The sequence below is a fragment of the Elaeis guineensis genome, chromosome 8 (genome assembly GCF_000442705.2).
Source record: "Elaeis guineensis isolate ETL-2024a chromosome 8, EG11, whole genome shotgun sequence".
Classification (NCBI taxonomy): Eukaryota; Viridiplantae; Streptophyta; class Magnoliopsida; order Arecales; family Arecaceae; genus Elaeis; species Elaeis guineensis.
The window spans coordinates 133,537,797-133,546,888 of NC_026000.2; the positions used below are offsets into that span (position 1 = coordinate 133,537,797).

The 9,092-nt window shown below is 31.4% G+C and overlaps 1 long non-coding RNA gene across 1 annotated transcript; it reads right to left on the reverse strand.

The window, feature by feature from the left end:
* Window positions 1-225: 225 nt before the first annotated feature.
* Window positions 226-5,723, reverse strand: LOC140859616 (uncharacterized). The gene is made up of 2 exons (XR_012143157.1): window positions 1,502-5,723; window positions 226-1,390 (listed from the first exon to the last, which is right to left on the reverse strand). It is a non-coding gene; the product is annotated as an uncharacterized lncRNA (long non-coding RNA).
* Window positions 5,724-9,092: the final 3,369 nt, after the last annotated feature.

The following is a 9,092-nucleotide window of genomic DNA, read 5'->3' on the forward strand; positions in this document are numbered from 1 at the left end:
ATGCGGATTGGGTAACAAAAGTTCAAATTTAAACTTAAGATTATCAGACCTAATACCGTATCTAGCCCAACCCAAGCTGTTTCGCTTGTTTGTCTAAGAATATTGAGCCTCTTAGCCCAATACCATTGAACTTGTTTAATCTGTTAATCTGATTTGTTTAATAGATGGTTACATACATCAAGAATAAAAGATCCAAATATAAAATATAAACATCAAAATCAAGTAAAAAATAATAACAACAAACTTAAATTAATATCAAAGTCAAACAATAACAACAATTAACATAATTACATGACATAAAAAATAGCAGCTAAACTTTTTTTTTTTTTTTGGGCTTAGTCAAAAATCTTGGGATATATCAAGTCCAATGTTTGAGCGATCACAATTGCTCAGATTTTGGCACGCTTCTAAATCCTTTTTCAAGTCCCCTGCACCCATACGAGCATAATCTAATAAGCAAGGCTGTTCTTTTTTGCTTCATCCCCACCACATGAAGACTGGCTCTGAAGAAACTCATCACAAATTACAATTCCTTCTGCTAGCTGCTGAGAATCTAACAAAAATTGTGATTCACCTTCCCACCATTTCCAATCTTCAAGTGGGTGGTTATTTTGATCATCAAACTTTTCACACTCAAGTTGCGCATTACGTTCTTCAACTCTATTCTCATTGTACATCTTTACTTGTATTTTTCCTTCAGAAGTCAGTTAACTGCTATAGCATTTCTATGGGAACAGAAAGAACAAAAAAAATGAAGGTAAAATATTTAGTTCGAGCAATTTTTCTGAAATTTATCATGTAGAGATCATCTAGCTGGAATTAAAAAACTAACTTCGAAGTTAGAATATGGGTTGAATGATTAATATCTGATCAGATGTCTGCTATAACAATAAATTTAAATTAATTTCAAAGTCAAACAATTACAACAATCAACATAATTACATGACATAAAAAACAGCAGCTAGACTTCCTTTTTTCTTTGGTGCAAAATTGCAAGAATTAAATTGTAAGTAGAGAGACATACCTATCAGCAATAATAGTCCCATTTTCTCCACTGTCCACCCCATTTGGTTAACAGATGTAACATTATATTGTGAACAAGAAGGTTCGGGATATTAAAAGGTTCATTAATAAGTCTCAGGGTACAACATTATATCTAGACCAAGAATGACGGGATACAACTAGGTCACTATCATTTGAAAAGAAAAGGCTTGGATATCAAATTCCATAACAGTAAACATATTCAAACCAAGAATGATAAAGAAGTCTCAAAATAAAACATAACATTTCCAATTAAGACACATGACAAAATGTCTTCAAAAAGAGCACCCATGACCATGATCAACTTTTTGCGTTGCTTACTACTTGAATTTCCCAAATGTATTTGAATCTATAAGCACAAAATTGAGTAATTAGCAAAGGAAAACAAGAGAAAAAGATTATGAAACAAAAGAATATAAGCAGATATTAATTATAGTAATGTAATTAACGAAACATATACCTTTATTTTCAAACATCCAATCTTGAGTGCAAATCAACACCTCAACAATATCTGATTTAAATGAATTACAATGCTTATCAAGGACATACCCATTAATACTAAAAATAGATTCAGAGGTGACTGTAGATATTAGAATATTTAAAATATCACGAGCTATAATAGGAAGTTCCAGATATCCAAATTGATTCGCTTTCTAAAAATCTAGGATATCCACATTAGACTTCCTATCAACTCTAGGCTCATCCAAATATAATTCTAGTTGAGACTTTGTGTAGCATTCACAAAATCAAAGCTTTTAAATATATCGAAGTCCTACATTATTGAAAAAAAATTAATTATTAAAATAATACCATATAATAGTGCAATACATTTATTTTAGTTTAAAATTATATTAAAAGCATCCACTTTTGCAAATGGTTCAAAAGCTTCATGAGAAATACCACCCTCCATATCTCATGAGCTGATATGCTAGTACTTAAAGCTTTAGAAGAAGCTAAAATATGCTGATTGAAGAGAGAAATATATAATTATGGATGGTTTGCTCTCACTACAACCATATCCATTCAACTTTTTATAATAGTACTTCACAAACTAAAATTTTTATCGAGGATCTAAAATAAATGCCATTGCTAAGATTAAACTATGATCTAACTAATATTTTTCAAAATTTTCATATATTTATCATGCTATTCTTTGCATGAAATATCTATACTCTACATTTCTTACCTCAAAATAAGCTTAATTAAAAAATTTGAAAAAATATAAGTTCGATATAGGATATTTAACTCTCGAAAATATTAGAATAGCATTATAGAATACACTCAACAATTGCTAATCTTTTCAATTTTTTTTTCATTCTCTTCAGATGGACAATGCTTGTAATTAAAGTCACTTAATTATAACTGAAGAAATGCATGTCAGTAAAAAAGAGCACTTTCTAACATCAAAAAAGTAGAATTCTATCATGTAGAAATATTTTGCCTCAAACCTTTTCTACTTTTCAAAAAAACTTATCTAACACATTTCAAAAATCTTTGTTTTTGAACTTATAAACCTCTCACATATTTAATGCTTTCACAAATCTTGAAGATAGGTTCATCTATCTCCTTAATCCCTTTTATACAGTTAAGTTAAGAATATAAGCAGAACATCAGATATGAAAAATTATTTGAACAGAGTATATTCTTCAAATTAAATTAGATTTTTAGCATATCAATAAAAACATCATTTACCAATGCATTATCCAAAGTTATATCATATAATTTCTTTTCAATCACTTAACCAATTAACAAATTATAAATTAATTCACATAAAGATATGCCATTATGTGGACGAGGCATGAAATAGACGTTGAGAATTTTCTTTCGCAATATTCATTCTTCATCAATAAAATGGATGGTAGGGCTGAGCATAAGTCGGGTTTGGTGGAATTGAGAGAAAAATTTTATCCGACCGAATCAATCGGATTGAAGAAAATTCAATCCACTGCTGACCATTTATCATGTATAAATTGCTTGAAACTGAAGTGAATGATTTGTAGCAAGTTTGGATGGGTTGTGTCTGTTTGGATTTCAGTGTTGATTCAATGTTGATTTTAAGTTCAATATTGATCCACTTAAACTTATTTATTTATTATATAATTTAATGCAAAAAAATCTAAACCTTATAAGTTATAAATTTTGAATTTATTTTTAAATCTATACAAAATAAAACAGAAAAAAAAAGATTTACTTATTTAAAAATAACTACATCCAAAAGCTTTCACTTTAGAATGATCTCAAATTGATGTGCTTCCATCAATAATTCAACATTAACATTCTCATGTTCCAAATAGGTGATGTGGTATTTTTTAGAATAAAATATTGAAGTCTAAATGACATCATCCCAAAATAAAAGAGAGTTTGTGAAGTACTATATTGGTTGGATTCGGTTTCATACAGATTAAAAGTATAGGAACCGAATCTGACCGTAAATAATCAATTTTTTATAAACTCCAATCTGATTCCACTCGATTTATATCTTTCAATTGATCGAAACTGATATTTATTAGGTCGGATTGGGTGGGTTTCTTTGGGTTTCAATTATTTGCTCCGCCTTAATGGATGGTTAGACACAAATACCCATCAATAGTAATAAAAGTCCACAAATTTGAAGTCAAACTTATCCTAATAGGAATTGAATGTAGCTATAATACTAATTGTTTCTTCTCTTTTTTATATAACTTTAGCGAATCAGCTTTTATTCTTGATACCAACTTGGCATCCTCAAAAATATAATCAAACAATGATTTAATGCCTTCATACTGGACAAATTGAAATGGTAGATCATACTTGATAATCATAAATGTAGGCAATTGATAGAATTTTTAGGATCAAATTTACTAGGATGTATTGACACGGACCCTTTAGATTATGATAAAATTATTTGCCTAATGTCACAGTTCTTTCTGCAACTCTCTATATGATATTTCAGATTTTCAATCCCAGCCTTATTATCATATGGATATCCTATGCCACATTTCTTGCACGTACACTTTTAAATTTTCTTATTTATATGAAAGAATTGATAAACAAGTGAAGTTAACTTTCTTTTATTGTTTGCTTTGTGTAGAGTCACATGCTATAACTGTATTAGAACTTAGAGGCACCAATTCATTTGTCCTATCTTTATCACTATCCAAATTCATATTCACAATGATCTCTTTATCCATTTATATCATATAATTAAAAAAGAAATCAATAAACCAATCTAGAAAAAAAACAAACATATATAACCATCAAATATTTAGAGAACTAAAGGGAAAAGGAAGAGGAGGCTCAAATCCATCATTTCATATGCAAATCAAAATGGCTACAATTGATTGCCTGTCAAAATAGACTATCCAGGATTGCTTCCATTAAAAATAGCTGATTATTGTTTTATGAATCAGCAAAAATATATTAAAGAAATCATTCTAGCCTCTTCATATAAACATAAAATTGATAAAAGCAAAGAAAAGAGGAAGAGGAGGCTTAGATTATCATTACAGCTGAACCAAATTGGTTGCAATTAGTTGCCTATAGAAGTAGGCCATCCAAGATTGCTTACCATTAGAAATAATTAATTCTTCACCAATCCACAAAAATCCATTGAAGAATCATCCTAGCCTCTTGATATAGATATAAAATTGATAAAAGCAAAGGAATAAAAAAAAAACAGGCTCAAATTCATCATTACAGCTAAATCAAAATGGTTGCAATTGGTTGCCTACAGAAGCAGGCCATCCAAGATTACTTACTATTAGAAATAATTGGTCCATACTATTGTTTACATTTGGTCAGAAATTTTAAAAGATTAAAGTTCAAAAAAGATTTGAATGCACAGCCTAAACATAGCCAAATGAACATAAAGGTTTTTAGACAGTCTTGATTAAAAACCCGATAATATTATGTTTACACCTGTTGACATATGAAAAATAGTATTTCTTGCCCCGCATTGCAGGAAGAGATAGGTTACTAAAAATATAATGGAGATCATTACTACAAGAATCTTCACATTCAAACTGACAATGCTAGAACTGCATAAAATCCTACCATCAACATAAAAACCAACAGAGCATGCATAACAAGGACTACAAAAACCAATAGGCATATGTGGCATAAGGCATAGAAAAGCCAAAAGATTCAAATACTGACAGAAAACATATAGAACCCAAGATGGTGAAGCGATGCCCAAGTATTTGGGAGCAGTGTACCATAAATTTAATAACATATTCATAGTTCACAAAGAGAGAGGCAACACTGGAGAAAAATCCTGAAATAGAAAAAATATTAAGAGGTAATAAGAGAAAAAAAACATAAAGATGGAAAATAGAAAGGAGTCGATGTTACTGTGCTACTTCTCTTTCTTCCCATTCCCTTCTTTCCCTTGGGGCTTGGAGATCCTCTGGTTTCTAAGAAGAGAGAGTGAGAAACCCTAATGAGAGAAACTCAACCATCAATGGAAGATTGGAACTAGGGGTCCGTCCAAGAGAGGAAGGCAAGGGGAAAGTGACAAAAAGCCCAGCCATCGATGGAGGGAGCAAAGGCCAAAAACTCTAATGGGAGAAACTCAAAATCCTAATAATGGAATAGAAGCCTCTGGAGTCTAGATGTCGAATAAAAAATCGGTGGCATAACCACGTAAGGCTCTGTACAAGGTCAACAGCTAATGGCCACTCTTTGCACGAGGCTAATGGGATCGATCCAGTTTCTCATCGAATGATCGAAGGTCGAAAGCCCAAATGTCCAAAGACTATATAAACTATGAATCCTATTTAAATTTAAATGAATATAAATGGGTTTTATTTCGATCTGATCCAATCTAATCTATTTAATAAATGAATTAAATAGATCAATAGGTCAGAACTCAAATCCAACTTATTTAAAAAATAGATTAAATAGATTGACCTATTTATGATCTAAATTAATTTAGACCAAACTCAAATCTGTTTATGATAGATCGAACATTGGTCGGGTTGGCTGATCGGATTGCTTTTTGCTAGCCCTAGTTATTGATTGAGATAGAGGTGTTTTGAAATTTAGAAATATTTGGATGGTGCTCATGTTGGAAAATATAGGCGATTTCATGCATATATTTCAAAAATTTTGAAATAGATCACAACAGCAAGCAACTAGATTAATCATATTAATCTAACATACATATGATCTGATCAATAAATCAATCTACTCTAGGATTTATGGCATGATATATGACATATATAAAATCTGAAAATAAAATATGTATGCATAGATGTAAGCAGTAGATCAAATCTACATCTATCTGAGTTCAGAACTCAATATCTGAGTGTGGATCGACGATCATCGTACTGTGAGACGTGGTAAAGAGATCCTCATTAGTTGCTCACAGTCGCACAGCATCTTCGACCTCTACAGAAAGTTCACTCGAAGCTCCGATCTGATCGATCTCTCTGAAAGTACTAGCTCGCACGAAAATCATTTGCTGATTGATCTGGATCCTTTTTTCAAATCTCTTGAACCCTTTTAGAGGTTGAAAAAGGACTCTCATGGAGGAATAAGAGGTGTGGAAGAAGAACACAAGAAATACTTTCTTTTATTTTCTCTCTTCCCTAAATCCTAGGAAAGAAAACCTAGGTACACACACCCTAAGAGAGGAGACCCTTTTCCTCAATTTCTCATGCCAATAACCCAAGGAGGAATCCTCTATCTTTTTGATCTCATCATCAAAATAGGCACCCTATAACCACCTTTAAATAGGTTAGTTGGTTAGGATTCGAAGAGTCCAAGAAAATTGGACTCTCTCATGTATTGCCGCCCCTCTTTGGACTGCACATAGGTGTTGCCACCTACTTCATTTCACATCCCAACAAAATTGTTTCCATGGTAAATCAGATCCTCATCTAATTTTTCATGGTGAATTCCTTCTTTTTGTCACACAAAATAAAAAAAATTTAAGGCATGGCATGTAGGTAGTTGGGATGAGATCCAATCTCATCTAGATAAGAAATTTCATTCAAATCAAATTCAAACTTTTCTTAACTAACCTTTCCATAAGGGGCAATGAGAAAGAGGAAAGAAGGGAATGCATGAAGGGTTTTTAGCATGAACTTTCTTATGCTTAAACAAAGAGGGCATGGCTTCTTATGGGCATGTGCACTAGGGAGAAGTCCAACCTAGTTTGGACTCTAGGTAGTTTCCAGTTTTAGATCCAAACCAAATCCAATTTGATTTGATCTAAACTTATACATGAACCTCAACTAATTAGATACTAAACTATCTTAATTAGATTTTACTCAAATCAAAAATTAATTGAATCCAAATCCTGATCAAATCAGGAACTAATCTTTTTAGCGATTAGATCATCTCATAACTAATCGGATCTAATCTAATTGAATCTAATTCAATTAGATTTGATCTAATCCTCTTTGCTCAATCAAATTGAGCTAATAGTAATCTAATTACTAACTAATCTTCTATTAATTCACTAACACTTAGCAAATTATTTCATTGCAACTTTTGCTTAAGGTTAATCTTAATCGAATTGATGATTATATCCTTGAATGATTCTCAATCGTCGATCAACTACATGATCAGTTAAAATTTTTTTTCGAAGTATGACCCTATAGGTTCGAATCTAAGCCAATAGCACAGAAATAAATTTTTGAACTAATCGATATAACTATCTAGCAATGAGACCTGACGACTGGATAGATCGAATGATTGCAAAGCAACATTCAAGAATCTATTGATGTATGGTTACTGTATAATTTATTTCTTCGATCCTAATACTCAAGATGACCTAGAGTTTAACTGTCAATCCTAGAATAGTCATCCACATTATATTTCAATCTTTCAAATTATCACATGGATTATCTGGACTCAGATTTTGTCAAATTGAAATACAGTGATGCATTAACTCCTACTTATTCAGAGGGATCAATTCCTTCTTGACTTAGACATTGACTTAACAAGTACTTGATTGTGCTCAAAAATCTTTCAGTCACTGAATTAAAAATTCAGATAGTCTGATACCAAATCATTGTGAGTTACTTGCAAGTCACCTTGGTGATTTTAGATCAGAGGGACACTTATACTCATACCCTTCGCGAGCTACTCTTGACAGCAGAGTACTCTGTAATTAGTCACGTTCAATGAGATATACTTCTACATCTTACTTACATATCATATCAGTGTCTCTCCACCACTTGGTTATGAGGATAACCAATGTATATGGCACACAACGATCTACACTCGATAATCACTATTGTTCTTATAATAGTATATCATTTGATCGTGAACTAATTTAAAAATTACATGATAAATCTTTTTTTATCGATCAAAATAGTCCTAAGAACTTCATCACAATATAGGAGTTCATTAGAAGATATAGCCTTGTAATGAAAAGGCCAAATAACTTTTATTAATGATCAATTCATAGATATTTATAATTAGCACAATCATCAAACAATTGACTTTAGGACATAATTCTCAACAGCTTAAATATTGATAGAAGTCAAACTTTGAGTGTAATTTGAAGCATGCCAACTAAATTTTTTTATTCTTGTTGAATATAATAATAAAAAACTGAATGCTTTCTTAAATCACTGTTCTGAAAGAAGCAAAAGAAAATGAAAAGCTAAGATTTTGCCTAAGCCCTCTTTGGAGGGTTTGCTAGCACTGGTGAGGGTCCCAATCGACTTCCAACCAGTTGTCTCATCAGAGGTTTCATTACATCGACCATAGAAAGATGGTGATAAGAGATCTATGGATACTGAATAACTCTTTCTTTCAAAAGATAGTGGGAAACCTAACCATAGAAAGATGGTGGGGAACTTGACTAGATTGCCAACATCCTAGCTTAATTTAGCTTATGGTAGTTCCAAATAATACAATGTTAATATTAGTTCCATAAAGTAGTTCTTTGTTTATCACTGTACTTGTCTTCACTATTAAACAATCAAGAGATTTTGTTTAGAAATTAATTAAGGTACTTATGACAAGATTCAATGAGAAGCTTATATCAACTTGTCAAATTCATAATTCTTGAAAACTCATCTTTGGTATAAGTATAGATTATATTGAAAAACAAATTA